Raw genomic sequence first — 18,646 nt, 5'->3', positions numbered from 1 at the left:
GAGAAGATTCCAGAGGACCATGATCCTAATTGCCCCAGACTGGGCCAGGTGAACGTGGTACCCGGACCTTCTGGACATGTCCATCTGCCCTCTAATTCGTCTTCCACTCGAGGATAATCTTCTCTCACAGAAGGGAGGTCGGGTTCTCCATCCAGACATCAGAACCCTCAACCTTCACGCCTGGCTTCTGGAAGGTTGAGATACAAGGATTGGGACCTCCCTGATGATGTCATGGAGGTGTTGCTTTCAGCCAGAAGGCCAGCAACAAAATCTTTATACCGCTGCCGTTGGAACAAATTCTGCAGCTGGTGTAGAGAAGAGAATATCGACCCCTTTTCATGTGGTACACCAACGGTGTTATCCTTTCTACTCTACTTGGCAAATTCAGGCCTTCAAGTTGGCACTATCAAGGGCTATCTCGCAGCGCTATCGATCTTCAAGCGCACTGCAGAGGAGCCATTGTATTTCAAATTACCCTTACTAATACAATTTCTAAAGGGATTAACTAATGTCTACCCTCCAAGACCTTTCCAGGTTCCTTTATGGGACTTAAATTTAGTCTTAAATTTCCTGATGGGTACTCCTTTCGAACCACTCCACTCTTGTTCGCTAAGATTTCACACCCTTAAAACTGTCTTATTAGTGGCTTTAACATCTGCTAGAAGGGTGAGCGAATTACAAGCTCTATCTTGGAAACCCCCTCATTCAATTTTTCATAAAGACAAAGTTGTCCTACAGGTGAAGCCTAATTTCCTCCCAAAGGTGGTTTCTGAATTCCACATCACTCAGAAAATTAACTTAACTTGATTCTATCTGCCTTCCCATCCGGGGAAAGAGGAAGAAAGGCTACGTAGGCTGGACCCAAGGCGGGCTTTAAGCTTTTACATCAGCAGACTTGCTAGGATTAGGCAAGCAGACCAACTGTTCGTAGGTTACTCAGGACACAAATTGGGACTACCGATAACAAAACAAACCATTTCCAGATGGATTATTTTGGCCATTCTGGAATGTTACAAACTAGCAGGGAAAGAGCCTCCTCAAAATCTTAGGGCTCATTCAACCAGGGCTATCGCAGCCTCCTCGGCCCGCCAAAGAGGGGTTCCGGTTCGAGACATATGTGCGGCTGCCACATGGTCGTCCGCACATACCTTCACAAGATTTTACAACCTGGATTCCTCCTCTAGTCAAGAGACTAGGTTTGGCAAAGCTGTATTACATTCTGTTCATTCCTAAAAGGAAACCTGGCGTTTTACTCCCACCTCCAATTACACACCACAGCTATGGGTGTCTATCAAAGATAAGGAATACGTCGGAGGACACAATCCCTTCGAAGAACAAGTTACTTCTTACCTGGTAACGTTCTTTCGATGGGATGTTCCTCCGACTTATTCTTTATTGCCCCTCCCATCCATCCCCGCAATAATACTTCCCTTGTGGTTGCAGCTTACGCTCCTTCAAGGTCAATAACCAATTCATGTAAAACAACTGTTAACGTCAAAACAGAACTGAGCAACGGACGCTGCGCGAGCCTATTTATACGCGTGATGACGTTGGCGCCGATACGGAGGCTGTCGAGGGACATCGGCTCGAGGGACGTCAACGCGCAGCGCCCTCTACTGAAAAATGTTTCCGAGGCCAGTAAGCTGGGAGATGATCTATCAAAGATAAGGAATACGTCGGAGCAACATCCCATCGAAAGAATGTTACCAGGTAAGAAGTAACTTGTACTTCTGCTGCATTGTAGTGCTTTTTGGGAAATTCAAATTGAGGTGTGCCTTACAACTGTGCATCCTACGCCTCCCTCGGGTGCTAGGCCACCTGGTGAATTTGCCTGTGCAATGTGCAGCCTCTCAAAACACCTCTTTTTCCACCCCTTTAACGGCACACTATCCCTCCCATCTATTCTGTTACTCTATCCCTCCTCTCCGACAAAGTCTGGAAATAAATAGTTAACAAAAAGATCTCTTGGCCTCTAATACTGGCCTTCGATGACACTTATGTTAGTGCTACATCCAGACAGACTATCACTGATCTCCTCTTCTCTGTCCCATCTCCAGACCTATGGACATCCCATCTGATCTGATCTCTGCCCTCTCCCCTTTTTCCTCTTTATCCCATTAATGGCGGCACTAGGTGGGAATTGCTCTGGGCGCACTTCTCATCCTCTAGGTGCATCATTAAAGTCTATCACAATGGCATTGTCATGGCCCAGGGTCCTCAACCTTATTTATTTATTACATTTATATAGAGCACCTACCCCTCAGACATCTGGGCGCTTGAATACAAGAATACGGTTACAATACAGAGATTTTGTTAAACAGTCAACCTATACATCAGTCTTTTTCTCTTTGACCGGTGCCTAGCCCTCATCAACTTCCTACCTTCTCCTGCTACTCCTCCTTCGCTCTCTCTCTCTGGACCTCCTTCACCACCTCTGATGGGTGTACCACCCCCCTGTACCTCCTTGAAAAACCTTCAATGGTGGTGACCGGCTACATTTAGCTACTCTAATCGCTCGATCTGCTGTCAAACATTCTTCTGACATCTGCCTGCTTATTGAAGACTTTGATCTTGATGTCCTCGCTCTCACCGAGACGTGGTTCAATGCCAGCTCTGTCACTGCTTTTGACTCCCTCCTCCCTGACAGCTACAAGATCCTCTTCAAGCCTTGGCCTAACCGACCTGGTGGGGGAGTAGCCCTGATCTTCCCTCAGCAGGTCCCTACCTCTCTCATACCCACCAAGCACTACTCCTCCTTTGAAAGTCTTGCCTGCAAGCTTGGTGTCTCTCCGACTTGCTCTCACCCTTGCCACTATCTACAGGTCCCCTGCGTCTGTATTCCTATCGGAACGGGCTGACTTTACCTCCTCCCTTCTGACTTCTACCTCTAAATGCCTCCTCCTTGGTGACTTTAACATCCACTTCAACTCCGCTATTCCTGTCGCTTCACTCTTCCGTGATCTCTGTACCTCTCTCACTATTCTCCCTTGCTGCCTTACCCAGTCTGCCGGACACACTCTTGATGCCATCATTCTCACTGATCTCCTGCTCTCCAACCCTCTCACTACCCCTGTCTCCTGGTCTGACCATTCTCTTCTCTCCTCTCTTCTCTTCGTGGACCCCTCGCACCCTGACCGAGCCTCCACCAGCACTGCCAGCCTCCTTCGCGGTCATCAACCGATGAAACGAGTGTCAGCTGCTGCGTTTGCCTCCACCTCTATCCCTCCTTCCTCCCCTCCTCTTAAATCTCCCACTGATTCTGTCCTTGCCAATCTTCATTTTGCTATCAGTAACACTCTCAACATTCTTGCCTCTGTCATGAGGATTCACCTGAAACCTTCCTCCAAGCATAACAGCTGGTACGACACCGATCTAGCGGCTCTGATACGCAAGTGCAAGGTTGCTGAATGGTAGTGGTAGACCTCAGGCTTATCCTCTGACAAACTGGCCTGTCGCCTACTCCCAAGGCAATACTGTCTCTCTATCCATTCCAAAAAGAGGGACTACATTTAGGCCTGTATCTCTGGAGCCTCTAACAACACGGCTGAACTCTTCAAAATCTGCAAGGAACTTGCCAATCCATCTGCAGTCTCCACCTCACTTCTTCCTTCTGAGGCCCTCGGTACTGCACTGGCTACCCATTTCACCTTTAGAATTTAGGACATTCTGACCGATCTCTCTCTTCTTCTCCTTCCTCCACTCCTCCCCATGTTCCCCTTCCTCCCTTGGCCTATCTTCCTCCCCCACCCACTTTCTCCTCCTTCTCACCTATCACAACGGATGAGATCTCTAGAGTAGTCTGCTCTATGAAGGTATCCTTCAAGCGGGTTTCACCCTGTTCTTCCAGAACTACTATGGACATCTCCTCCCTCGCTCTGGCTCTTGCGGACTTCTGCAACCACTCCTTAACATCAGGCTCTTTCCTTTCTTCCCTCAAGCACTCCTCTGTGCACCCCCTCCTAATAAAGCCTTCAGCTGACCCTTCATGTCTGGCCAACTACCGCCCTATCTCTACTACACCCTTCCTTGGGGAAACTCCTGGAGAAGTCGGTCTTCCCCCAATTTACCCAACACAGTGAGCTTGTTGGTTGTTTACACAATCATCAATCTGGATTTCAAACCTCCAGAGGCATGGAAACTGCTCTCCTGAACACCTGTGAAGAATTGCTCCCAAATCTTGACTCTAACTCTCCATCTGTTCTCAGTCTGCTTGACCTCTCTTTCGCCTTTGAGACGGTTAACCATTATATCCTTATAAAGCGGTTGTCATGGTCATGAAGTCAGGGGCACAGGCAATCGGGGGTCGCATGCACAGGAGACCTGGGTGGACACTGTTCTGGCGCCTTTGGCGCCAGGCTTATAAAAGTAAACAAGAACATCCATTTAACACCAAAAGCTTTTATTATGGACATAGCACTTCAGATGCATTAACCTTGAACATTCCATCCATTAAGCAGGATGCATTAACCTTGAACATTCCATCCATTAAGCAGCCCCAAGTGTATTCTTGGGTGTGGCTGCTAATGGATTGCTTTTGCACGTGCTCACTCTCTAGGAGTGGCAGTGTGTGGCTGGTAAGCTGGCCCTAATGGGTGTGCCCACGATCTCAGCTATAAAAGCTGCCCCAATCCTCAAGACGGACGCTTTGCGTTATTCTGCACTTGCAAGCAGCGTAACGCTCCGTCGCCTGAGGTCAGACTTACCTTTGAAGATCCTGCTTCCTGGACATCCTGCTTCCTGCCAGCATACTTAACAACTGGGGGAAGCTGTTCTTACCTGTACATCTCTTAGGCGAACCAAGTATTCATCTTTACACTTTCCGGAACTCCGAAATCTACATCTTGGCACCGCAGCACGACACGCTCCATTGTCGACCACAGCGCCTGCAAGGAAAAACTGAAGACAAGGTTAGACATCGTAAAAACAGTCAGTTTAAGGTTGTGCTTCATCAAGCTTCACACTTTTCCTTAAACCATCACTTACCTGCTGTCGAACTTTGCGGTAACATCCATCTTTCATCCGGCCGTGTCTCGCGCCTCGCGTCTCACAGCTGCATTGAGGCCGTATTTCCATCTAAGGGAAGAAAACAAAAGAGAGGCATTATTGCAGGCATAAATAGGAGCAACATATAAAGACATTAAACAGAACAAACAGCATCACAAGAGCTCAAGAAAGACTTACCAATCATAAGGAGATGCATAGTCGCAGCTGGACTGTACTAAACCTTATCCGGGATCAGTTAAGGAACCAGATCCCATTCAACGCACCCCTGCCAAAAGTAGCAGGACGGAGAGCTTATCTTCCTTAATTCACAGGTGAGCTTTATGGGCCGGTGTATGCTCACAGAAACCGTACTTTGGGGTGAAGGGTTTGAGAGGTACAACAATCACAGATTGGCGCACTCACACACATCTCCATGCAGGAGCAGCATCACCACGTACCACCGCTCACAGCTTTTCTACTGAGGGAGAGGCCTGAAGGAGGTGATTTAAGTTCAGGGAGGGCTGCAACTGTGCCCCAACGCCTCCGCAGAGACCAGGCGAGCGTAACAGTGGCTCCAAGATACTCTTGGTATCTTGGAATGGGCACTGGATTGGTTGACCTCCTTCCTCACTGGCCACCCCTCCCAGGTGCTTCTGGGCTCCTTCTCCACCACCACTCTCTCTATATGTGGTGTTCCCCAGGGCTCAATCCTCTCGCCTTTGCAATTTCAAAATCTACCTTGCACCTCTTGCTCACCTGATCTCTTCCGTCTCTCCTCATTTACAGTGTTATACGGATGACACACAACTCTTCTTCAAGCTCCACTCTTCTTCTTCCTCCTCTGTGATCCCTGACTGCCTGTCTGCTATTCTTTCTTCGTGCACCTCCAATGATCTCTATCTTAATGGCAGTAAGACTGAGATTCTTCCTATCGTGACACCTGCTCCCCATCCCCCTCATGCATTCTGGCCCTCCTCAATGGGCTCACCTCCCTCTAGTTCCACTGAGGCCAGAAAACTTGGGGTCATCTTCAACTCCTCTCTCTCCTTTACACCTCACATCTTGGACCTTGCAAAGAAGACCCACTTACAACTTCACCTCCTTAGAGGCATTCTGCCTTTCCTCCCCTTCCCCCAAAAGCTCAACGTCACTAGAGCTCTGGTCCTCTCCAGGCTGGATTACTCTTAACAGCCTCTTCCTCAACCTGCCTCTTTCTTCACTCCGTCCTCTTCAACTAATCTTGAATAGGGCTGAAAGACTTATCCTTGGCCTCAAGCCCTGGGACAGTATCTCTCCAGCTCTATAGTTTCTCTACTGGCTCCCAGTTGCTGCAAGGATCAAATCCAAGACCCATGGCATCATCTACAAAGCTGTTTGGGGCCTGGGACAACGCTACCTGCAGGTCTCTCTTACTAAATACTCTCCTTCCAGACCCCTTCAATCCGCTGGCTCCAACTCTCCTCTGATCAAACTTTTCTCCAAGCAGAGGGCTGGGGCGGATCGCTCTCCTCAGCTGGCTCCCTCCTATGGAACAGCCTCCCTCTCTCTCTCCACCTGAACCGGACCACATCAAGTTCTGCAAATAACTCAAGACCTTTCTCTTCTCCTCCTTACCTCTCCCCGTCCCATGCTAACCTTCCCCTCTGTCACTGAGATTGGCGGCCTGGTCCCTCAAGGGTCCAATTGGGTACTGGCCTTTTGCCCAATCGCCACCAGCACCCCCCCCTGCACTGCCCTCTTTGGATGGATTGTCTCCGCCCTGCACTTGCCTGTTGGGCGGTTGACTTCACTCTTCACTTGGGACGTCTCCGCCCATGCACTTACCTGCTGCCCCCCAACTTCCCCCCTCAACAGGCACCTCTTGCACTTCCCCCCCTGGGGGACCCTAATAGCACTTAACCCCGCCCCCTTTTTTCTCTCTCACTGCACTTGCATGTTCTGAATGTCACAAGTCCTAGTAGGACTGCTGTTTGCTTTATTATGTATTCATGGTCTTTTCCATTGTTTATTCACTCCCTTGTTCCCTTTCCTTTGTGAAACATTGTCTTGTTGCACAAGCACCTAATAAATAACCAACAAATAAATAACTAACGCAGTGGCGGCAGTGCTCAGGTCGGAGGGCCACCATGTTTACCCGGACCTGGCCCACTGGTTGGTCTCGGCGGGTTCCCCAGATGCGGTTCAAATAATGGCCGCCAGACTTATGGACTTCCTCTATGAACTGGGGTTCTCCATCAACCAGAGCAAGTCTCAGCTCCAGCCGACCCAACCTCTGCGCATAAGCCATTTAAGCCCATGGTGACGGCCGACATCCAGCTGGTCTCCATTAAGACAGTTCTTCTAGTAGGCCTTACATTGGCCTGCGGGGTCAGCGAGATTTAAGCTCTCGTAGCTCCAGAACCCTACACCATGTTTCATCGGGACAAGATGGTGCTACGCACTCATCCTTCATTTCTGCCGAAGGTGGTGTCTTCGTTTCATCTCAACAAGGAAATAGTCCTGCCAACTTTTTTTCTGATCCAAAGTCAAAGGCAGATAGGGTCTTGCATTTCTTGGACGTCAGAAGGACCTTTAAGTTTTATTTGCACAGGACGAAAGGCTTTTGTAAGTCGGGTGCATTATTAATCACTTTTGGTGCTTCGAAATCAGGATGTCAGGCTTCAAAGGCCTCGATAGCTAGGTGGATGGTGGCAGACATTCAGGAGGCCCACAAAGAGCAACACAAGGATTTATCAGCAAATCTTTACACTCATATGGTCAGGGCCAAAGCCATGGCCGTCACGTTCCAGAGGCATGTGCCGTGTCAGACCATCAGGGCAGCAACGTGGGTACCCCCTCAGCATTTTGCAAGCATTATTGTCTAGACAGCAGTGCGCCTTCAGAGACAGCCTTCCGACAAGCAGTTCTGAAGAACAGTTTCTCTTACGGCTATCAACATCTCACCTTCCTAAGCGCTTATAATCGGTGGTAATAGCCCATGCAGTATGGAGAAAAAAGGGACGAGACGCAGGAGCAATTAAATGTTACTCACCATAGTGACTAACGTACTCGTAGCCCATAGTCCCCTTTCCTCTATGCGACCCTCCACCCTCCCACCCCCTAAAATAGGAACGTAGTTAGGCAGTATTAATCTGGCTGACTCGTAAAAGGGAATTGAGGTGTGGTGCCGGAGGGCAGAGTCAGATGCGCATGCTCCTGAGGCCACTCCTTCGCATGCAGGTACATTTAAAGGGGAAAGGCTTTTTTTGTGTGAAAAGGGTTCAGTTCTCGTCTCTAGCAAGGGACGCCTATGCAGTATGGAGGAAGGGTTACTATGGACTAGAAGTACATTAGTCACTACAGTGAGTAACTTGTAATTTCCTGCACCTGCAGATGAAAGCTACAGTGCTGCAACCGGCATGAAGGAATAAAGTATATAGAGATTTGACACTTTTGAAAATACTGGTCCAGGCGGCCACGAGAAACAAGATTATGAAATGTATGATTTCGGAAGTATTGAATGCTAGAAATAAAACTAGGAAATTTAGGACAGCTTGGGAGAAGCGTATGGTAGACAAATACCAGATAAGCGGTGGGGCAAGATTTGTTTTACCTATTTTTAAGGATCTGTGCTCTACGTGGGCAATTTCTTTTCTCCTGAATGTTTTACACAGAAGACACTGCGACCCAGATAGAATGGGGATGTGGTAATGAGGCAGATTTTCATATGTGGTGTGGATGCCCTAGGGTGAAGGCATATTCGGGAGGAGATCCTTAGTTGGCCATCAAAGAGGCTTATGAGGGGAAGACCTCCCTCTTAATGCTATTGTGATCCTTTGTGTCCTGCCCAGGGGATCCGCATCGACAAAACTGCCCAAATTAATTAGTGCACCCTCCCTACAAAGCAGGAATGGCTGCACACGCTTTGGGACATGTACATTCTTAAGGTGCTAACTTGCATGATTTATACAAAGGCTTTTATGGAAGATTGAAGGCCTTTTCTTACATGATACTCTTACTCCTTTTTGGACACCTTTTCTTATAACGGTAGAAAAGATACACATGATTGAGGGACTGCAACCGGGGACAGTGTTAGCTGATTATTGTTTGGGTGGGTCCTTTGCTTTCTCTTTTTTATGTACCTGCATTGTTGTTGGGAACAGAGTGGTGGGAACATCAACTGGGGAGAGATGATCAGAGCATGATCGAGGAATTGGAGTAGGTGACCTCATCATCTATCTATTATGGCTCCCTTCCTATTGTTACTATTACGTCCTGTCCCCTTTCCTCCATACTGCATGGGCGTCCCTTCCAAGGGATGGGAGACATAGCCTTTTTCACCAGAAAAATCTTCTTCCCCTTTAAATGTATAGGCACGCTGGGGTGAGACCCAGGGAGCATGCGCTACCCTGACTCCACCCACTGGCGCCACTCCCCAGTCCCCTTTTCTGCGTTGACGGGAACAGGCCGATTTCACCAGCGCTCCTGGGTTTGGCTTCGGCCAGGCTTCGGTCACGCTCTTCCATGAATTATTCTTGTATCTTTTTTGTCTTCTTTGTCATTCAGGTACTCAACTTCGAGGGGCTCTTCCCTACGTCTGACCCCCATGCTCGCCATTGCTGCCTTGGCCCTGACCACGGCTGGCAAGGTTGTACCGCGTGCGACGCACTGACTCCACACGCACTGAAGAACAGGCTAGCTAGGTGGAGGGAGCTCTTCGTAAGATCTCCTCCAGAGAACTTGAAAAACTTCGTCAAGCAGAAATCAAGGTCCAAAGGAGGGCCGCTATTATCCATCGGACCCCGTAAGGATGGCTCCTTCCTGAGGAAACGCCCAAGCGGGAGGAACCTCTCCAGTTCTAGTACCAGCACATGCACAGAGGGTAGTCGAGCTACCAGCCTCGCAGCCGAGGAGTCATCAGATCCTTCCGGAATCAGTGCTGAGGGACCGCAAGGTTCTTTTACCGGGTGTACACCCGAGGGGCAACGCCCTAGTACCAGCTCAATGTCCGAAGGGGCGCCTGTACACAGCACTACCGGCGACAATGCCGAGGGCAATACGCCTTCCAGGCCTAGACCTGAGGTGCAAGGTAGGCCTCATGCTCCACCACCAAGAGTCTTGGAGGAGGCCGGGCCCAGGGAACCATGCACCACGACTTTGGCACATGGCACGCAGCTCGACAAAAAAAACATGGCCACTCGTTTGATGCCATTCCCAGGAACAGTGCAGGCGGGCGAATGGGTTTCAGGGTGGGACACTTGTCAACCAGTTACGCGGCCTACAGTGTATCCATCAGCAGCGCAGGGCAGGTTTCCCCTGCTACCTAGACGGTGCGCTCCGGCCCCCGCAGCCCCCAGCCACTCCTGCAACATCCCCTGCCACTGCTTCTGCCTCTGAAGACTGGTTCTTTGAAAGGTTCCTGGCACTGATTGCGAACCCCCCAGATGGGGTCCATCCTCCAGGATGCAGTCAGGGACTTGCTCCCCCGTTCACTCCATCAGCGCCCATAGTCATTCCTCCCATGGCTCTGGCACCAAAGGCCACAGCGCAGCCCCTGCTGGCTCCTTCGATTCCAGCTCCACTGCCCCCCACAGCTCAGGCGGTCGTGCAGCAGCGTCCGGCTCTGGTCTCCACGCCGCAGGCCATGGCACCCAGCAACCCTCCTCCTGCTCCGGAACAGCCGGACACTAGGGTGGATACAGATGAGGAGGAAGTCCCTGACACGCTGTCATCAGCAAAGGCCTTTGTCACGCCCCGTTAGCGGCCCCATTAGCGAAACAACAAACACTTTGTTCCCAGACAAACTAGGTCCCACTTACCTATGCAGGTCTGCCGACGGCGAGTGGGCGACGGCACTTGGCACTCTCGGAAGGACCTGCGTCCAGTGCGCCCGGTGCGGTCCCCTTCCTACATTGGCGAATGCCGTGGCGGCTTTCCACCAGGCGCCCGAGGCACCGGCACCACTGGGCTTGTCACGCAGTTCGCCACGTGACCAGGAATGGACCTGGTCGGAGCAGTGAGACGCGGAGCATGCGTCATGTGTCAAGGAGCTGCACGTAAAGAAACAATCCACGGTGCACGGTCACGTGACTGAATCATGTGATCACCTTTGTATTCAAAAGGAATGTACTGACTCACATTCAGCGCTTCACAGCTGACTTTGTTAGTACTGTGTGGCGTTCTCACGGATTTTGTTGCTCTTGATTATCTCGACCACAGACTGCTTCCCGGATTCCTCTTCGCCTTCCTTTGGTACTTCTGCATTTGTTCTGGCGACTTACTCAGATTTTTTGACCTCGGGCTTCCATTGGAATTGTTATTGGATTTTCCTCTGGATTTGACATTATCTCATGGTGCTCTGACCTCGGACTGTTTATCGGATTGATTTTCGACTCTCCTGGCTCCGCCTTTGGCTCATGTTTTTTCTCCTGCATCAGGTGTTATTACCACACAACTAGAGTGCCATCCTGTGTAACAACTGTCACCTACCGCCGTCGACTACTGCAGACCCCTGTCCATTCACCTTATCCTGGGTACCCTGTCACCTGCATTGGGTAAGCCTTCTGTAGTGATATTGTATTGCTCTGATTGGGATTGCTTCCATTGTCTAACCTGGTTGCTTGCCTTACAGTGGTCAGGGGGGTCTTTCCGGCGTTCCTGGTTCCAGGCTGACGGTAGTCTACACCTGTGGCCTCAAAGATTGCACAAGCAGTAATATTGCTATTTTGCTCATGTGATACTTGGGGACAGAGGTTTCATCATCTATACGACCATCAAGTCCTAACAGCCTTCCACAACAGACTTGCAGGTTTGGCAGAATATCTGGGCCTTCCTCAACCCGAGGTAGAGCAGCCCGCGGAGGGGGTCTTGGCAGAAGTCCTCACCCTAAGACCCCCTACCAAGATGGGTATCCCGATGCAGAAGGACGTTGTGGCTCTGGCCAAGAAGGGGTGGCTCAAACCACACTCGGCCCAACACATCAATTGGCGCCTCAATGCCAAGTATAGGCAGATGGACGGGGATGCACTCTTCTTATCAGCGCACCCCCAACCGCATTCTTCGGTGATCGCTGCGGCGTCACTCTACTCTAAGCCTCAGTCGTCCTTGTCCACCTCGTCCTCAGCGCTGCTAGGCAAGGAGAAGATCTTGGAGGCATACAAGAAGAAGCTGTACTCCAACTCCTCCCTGCACCTGCGTCAGGCCAACGCGGATGCCATGTTGGCAGCTGCTAACCAGAGGTTGTGGCGGGAAGTAGCAGACTTCCTCCCAGAACTTCCGGTGCAGAGCCAGGCACCCTTCAAGGCGTGTCTAGGAGAATCCAGGCTGGTAGCGCAGGACATCATGGAGTCCACCGTATCCCACATTGATACCTCCTGCCGAGCCATCTGCATTGTCATGGACATGCGAAAGACGACCTACCTGCGGGCTACTAAGTTTAACCCCAATGTCCAGGATTGCATATTGGACATTCCGTTCGAGGGTAGTGACCTCTTCCACTCTACCACCGACGAGGAATTGGATAAAAAGAACAGCTTGCAAACTGCGAAGTCTTTATCCTGACGAAGGCCACGCCCAAGGCGTACACCCAGTCACATCAACGCTCCGACAAGGGGCGGGTGTTTGGCGGGTTCCTGGGATTCCAGGAACGGAGGTCAAAACAACCTGACCGCTCGCTGAGGCAGCACCGGCGCAAGCAACAAAAAGGGAGGGGGGGGAGCAGCATCAGACTGTAAAATGGCATGCCACGTCCCTTCGGGTCCACGTGTCTCCAGTGGGGACTGGCTTGCTTCTCATGTGCCTTTCTGGCACCAGAGCTTTGCGGACCCCTGGAACCTCTCTGTACTATCCAAGGGGTACCGCCTACCAATACCTCCCTCTCCTCCCTCCTCTCCTCCACTCCCACAGGTTGGGACAAGTGCCTATCAGTGGAAGAAGTACTAGCCTCCCAGAGAGGAGTAGCTTCTATTCCAGGATTTTCACCATACAAAAGAAGAACCAAGCTGGCCTGAGAGTTGTGTTGGACCTATCCACCCTCAACCTCTCCCTGCCTTGTCAGAAATTCAAGATGGTTATGCCAGCACTCATTGCGGAGACACTAGACAAGGGAGACTGGATGTGCTCCCTGGATCTGAAGGACACCTACCTGCACATCCTGGTTTGGCAACCTCATCGCTCCTTCCTACCGTTCAGGATCATGGTTTTCCTGTGGTTTGGGATCATGGGCTGTCATTTCCAGTACAAGGTGCAAGCCTTCGCCCTCAACTCATTCCCCTGGTATTTACCAGACTCATGAATGCAGTGGCATCCCTCCTCCAGGCCCAGGGCCACCATGTCTACCAATACCTGGACGACTGACTCGTCAAGGCGAGATCCCCGGAGGGGGTTACCCACACTTCCTCCGCGCTTATGAACACACTCCACGACCTGGGACTTACTATCAACCTCAAGAATTCTAAGCTACAGCCCACGCAGAGCCTCACCTTCCTGGCCCTCATCTGGGATACGAGCTCCGAGAAGGAATTTCCTTGGGAGGACAAAATTACGGCCATCAAGAGGGCCACTATGCACTTCCTTACCAGAACAGTGACCTCAGCTTGGTGGTAACAACACCTACTGGGTATCATGGCGGCGGTCCTCCTGGCCGGGCCACACATGAGGCTCAGGATGAGGAGATTGCAGCTGCATTTTGCAGCCTCATGGAATCATGAGAAGGGCTCCGAAGAGGAACTGGTGAGCATACTACCTTCTCTCCACTCGGACCTCACGTGGTGGTCCAGGGACTGCAATCTGTGGGCGGCCAAAGCCCTTCCGGCAGCCGTCCTTGCAGGTCATCATCACTACAGACTCCTCCCTAGAGGGCTGGGGTGCCACTCTGCACAGCCACACCGTCCACGGATTCTGGACCTGGCAGGAGCAGGAGTCACATATCAACTGGCTGGAGCTTAGGGCCATTTGGCTAGCCCTCAGAGCCTTCCTTCCATTGGGGGCAGGACCGTCCTTATCCAGACCGACAACTCCACCAGCATTTACTATGTCAACAAGCAGGGGGGTACCAGGTCCCCTCCACTGTGCAGCCTAGCGGTCAGCATGTGGGAAAGGCCCTGGAAAACAACATCTACCTCATGGCCGTCCACCTCCCGGGGAGGCCAACTTGGAAGCGGACAGGCTCAGCAGGCTGGGAGCGGAAAATTACAAATGGCAATTGAACGACCAGGTGCTGCAGGTGGTCTTCAACACATGGGGCCATCCTCAGGTGGATCTATTTGCCTCCTGGAAGAACAGGAAGTGCTATCAATTTGCGCCTTGGCAGGGGCTGGGCCCCGGCTCCCTGGGAGACACATTGCAGATTCAATGGGAAGGCATGATAGCATATGCCTTTCCTCCCATCCCCCTGATCCCGGGGGTGCTCCGCAAGATGAAGGAAGCTTGTCACCTCAGCATCATCTTGATAGCTCTTTGATGGCCAGCGAGACCGTGGTTCTCTGAACTGCTCAGCCCCATGGACAGACCACCCATTCACCTTCTGCTGGGTTCGGCATCTCTCCTGTCCCTGCAGGGGTGCATGGTCCTTCACCCCGCACCTTTAGAAGTTAGCCCTTGCAGCGTGGTTCCTGAGCAGATAACCCTCAAGCACCCGAGCCTATCAGGGGCTAACCTGGAGATCATTCAGGGCACCAGGAGCAAGGCTATCAGGAGCCAATATAAAAGCAAATGGAGCAGGTTCTGTCAATGGGCGGACTCTAAGGACATCGACCCCCTTACGTGCACACTGGACGACGCGCTCTCTTTCTCGGCGCGCCTTGCGCTCTCAGGTGTTAATTTGGAGACATGTCGCACTTACCTGGCAGCCATAGGGGCCTACAGAAGTTCGGAGGAGGAGATCTTCTCCTTCTCCAACCCGATTGTCAAGAAACATCTGGCAGGATTTTCCATGCTTTACCCGCCCATGAAGAGGCCACACCCTGTGTTGGACCTCAATCTGGTGTTGGGCCGCCTTGGCGCACAAACCATTTGAGCCAATGGCATCCGCAACATCAGGCTGGTCACCATTAAGACTACTTTGCTGGTGGGACTTACCTCTGCTCGCAGAGTCAGCGAGATCCAGGCTCTGGTGGCCTCAGAACCTTACAACCCTTTCCACAGGGATAAGGTGGTCCTGCAGACTCACCCAGTGTTCCTACCTAAGGTACCCTCTGCTTTTCATCTAAATGAGAAAATAGTCTTGCCTACGTTCTTCGCTGACCCCAAGGATGAGGCACAGAGTGTCTTGCACTGTCTGGATGTTGGACGCGCTCTGCAATTCTATCTGGACAGGACCTAGGGCTTCCGCAAGTTGGAAGCACTTTTTGTCACCTTTGGCGGCTCCAGACCCGGTTATCAGGCATCCAAAGCTTCTATTGCACGGTGGATGGTTGTGGCCATCAAAGAGGCTTATGAAGGGAAGCCTTAAGCCACTGCCAGCCATCATGCACGCTCACACGGTCAGAGCCAAGGCCACGGCCACCGCCTTCCAGCGGTAGGTTCTGTAACAGGGCGGCTACCTCAGCTTCTGTAAGCATTACTGTTTAGACGCCGGCTCTAAATCCGACGCGGCCATCGGACAGGTGGTTCTAAGGAACTTATTTGCTTAAGGAGGGTCTCCTCTCCTCCTTTGGGCTACATTCAGTTGTAATCGCCCATGCAATATGGAGGAAAGGGGACGGGACGTAAGAGTAATCATGAATTACTCACCGTCCTTAGTCCCCTTTCTTCCCTACATCCCACCATCTTCCCCCCCTAATAATACTGGTGTCATTAGGCAATGTTAAATATTGTCGACACGTCAATGGGGACTGAGGAGTGGCGCCGGAGGGTGGAGTCAAGTTAGCACATGCTGCCAGGGCCGCACCACTGCACGCCTCTAAATTTAAAGGGGAAGAAGGTTTTTCTGGTGAAAAAGGTTCCGTCATAGATAAATCTGTGACTGGAGGAAACACTTGAACTGCAACCTCACCACTTTATAAACAAATGATCTCTTGGACATCTAACACATCTCTTGCAGACCTACCTCTGAAGTTGGGAACTCATTCAGTTCTTGTTTTCATCCTATACACAAAGCCTTAAAAGCACTGCATTTCTCATCTTTGCCAACTCTTCAACCTCCCATCAAATGGAAACTACTGTGGATGCTTTCACTGCACTTTAGTGATGCTGGAACTACTAAAAAAAATAATAAAGGCAATATTTCCATGACCCCTCAATTCTCCACTCTTGGTTTGAACCTCTCCACTGCAGAGTTTAACTAGTCGCCTCTTTACACGTTACACCCCACCTGACCTTCCACACTAGCACAAATAAATGAATTCGAAAACCACAGTCATAAACAAATGTTTTAACTATAACTTCAGTTTTAAAATGAAAAATTGGTTGTTTTTAGGATACCTGGGAGAAAAAAGATAGATTTGCCAAATCAATAGTTGGCAGGACACCAATTTGCCATTTGCTCACAGAAGAGGTGCTACTAGCAAGGCAAACTATCAAAATGAATAGTTGTGAGATATTTTCAAATTATTGGCCACCTGTAAGTAAATGTTTGACCTCTGAACCCACTGCAACGTCTCCTCCAAGATTGAGGAAAACCAGCAAGCTATTGATGGACTTACAAATTCCATTTGGACTGATATTTCCTACCCACAGTACATCAAATTCATCTTGCACATGCTTCATCCATATTGCTTCAGAGATTCCAACAAAATGATCAAGTCCCTAAAAACCACTGAGGACTCCTGAACAGAGATGCTTGTAATATTCTCTAGCCAGGCAGTCAGCATGATCATCACACCATAGTTGCCACTTTCTCGGCCAGGCAAGGTTTCTCGGACTGTGAAACGTGGTAAGATTTATCTCACTGCCTAAAAGGTAATGGGAACTCAGTTGGATCGGACAAATGACTGCCCTATTTCCAATCTTCCCTTTCTCCCTAGGGTTATATAATTAATCTTCAATCCCATCTTTAGAAGGTAGCTACAAGTGAATTATCTCCTTAGACTATCGAATATCACCTATTCAAAGCACAAAGCTTTCCTTCATGAACGTCCATAAGATAACTCTTGATGTCAATGCTGTTTTTGGCACTGTGGATCACTACATCCTTGTTCTTCACCAGCAACTTTGCATGGAAATCTCTAGCACCACCCTTGTATACCTCAAATACTTCCTTACTGATTGCATGCTCAAACTTTCAAGTGGACAATCTCCTACTGCTCTTCTATCCCCAGTCCTGTCCACCACAGCCCTCTTGCTGAATTTATCAGTATGCACTGTTTCTTATATCCATGTAGGACGGTGACACACACATTCCCCTGCGACTGGAGGGACAATCTAAGTCCACATCTGAATGAGCCCCGTCTCTGGAAAAACAACCAGGTATTGATGAAAGCCAACAGTCTAGGCCTACCTTGGCATTCACATAAATGCCTAAACACCATTCACTACTTCTGTTGTCCTAATTCTTCCTCGGTAACAATCTCTATGATCAATGACCTTCCCCGTTATCTTATAAAGCTATGACAACATGACTACTGCTGTGCAGAAGATCAGGGATGAGATATTGTTTCTAAACTGCTACTCGGCCCCACACTACTACAGAACAGCAGTGATCTCAATCATGAAGGTAAAAGCTACAACATGAATAGTATTCCTAGTTCTCTTAAGGCAGCATGGGCCAAAGGCAGACTATGCTCTTCAAGGTGGTATGAGACAGTAAAGAAGTATCCAAAACAGGAGGACGGTAAGTACCAAAATAAAGAAAATGTCCAATCAAGGTTTTATGAATACAACTTATAATTAAACTTCTAAAAGGACAGACAATACATTTAACAACACACCCCTGTAATAAGATATACGTACAGAATGCAGACTTTGGGAGAAAAGGGGCCTCTGGATATTGAATAACATGCGTCTGCAGATAGTCTTGTGGAAAGGTCAAACAAGTTTTAGAATGTTTTAAAGGTATTAAGTAGGTTCTTCTGTCACAAGGGCCCATAGAACAAGATTAGGAGGACAGAACTACAGCTAATTTTAAAAAAGGTAGCAGGCGCCCCTCTAGAAAGAACATGGCATGATAACCTGTTCTGTGGCTTTTTCCCACCTTGAGAGTCCGCAGCCATCGCTTTTTGCTCACTACCTTTCACAGATGGGAAATATCCATTTGCATATCAGTCTTTGTCCCGCCCACATGGGTAGTCCAGCGCCGAAATGCTATGGCAATTCCCTTCTGAACAAGAGTACCTACAGCAACCCCATACACGTGTTTGATTCAGCCTTGTTGGGCCTCATTAGCGAGGTGGAGCTGTACCTCTCTGAGCACAGTGAGCAGGGGGTCCACGTCTGGGTTCCCCCAGGTAACTTAGGGTGACCAACCCCAAGTTCCTTGCAAACATTTTTGTAAAAGGTAGCAGTGCCTCTCTCCAGAAAGAACATGGCATGATAACCTGTTCTGTGATTTTTTTTTTTTCCCCATCTTGAGAGTCCACAGCCATTGCTTTTTGCTCACGGTACCTTTCACAGATGGCAATCTGTAATGCACCCCACATGTGGAAGACCATCTATAAGAACACTGAATGCCTACTCAGGCTGGCAAAAGAAGTTGTTGATACTCTCCTTTACATCTAAGGAATGAGCTCATTGGGGCTATGATGATGTC

The 18,646-nt window shown here is 49.9% G+C and overlaps 1 protein-coding gene across 3 annotated transcripts in view; it reads left to right on the top strand.

Moving 5' to 3' along the window:
• Positions 1–18,646, top strand: part of MTA1 (metastasis associated 1) — a 1,118,686-nt gene that overhangs the window by 1,005,319 nt on the left and 94,721 nt on the right. The window lies entirely within an intron of this gene.

Source organism: Ambystoma mexicanum, chromosome 14 (genome assembly GCF_040938575.1).
Source record: "Ambystoma mexicanum isolate Mex_15411 chromosome 14, UKY_AmexF1_1, whole genome shotgun sequence".
Taxonomy (NCBI): Eukaryota; Metazoa; Chordata; class Amphibia; order Caudata; family Ambystomatidae; genus Ambystoma; species Ambystoma mexicanum.
This window is presented reverse-complemented; position numbering and strand designations above follow the sequence as displayed.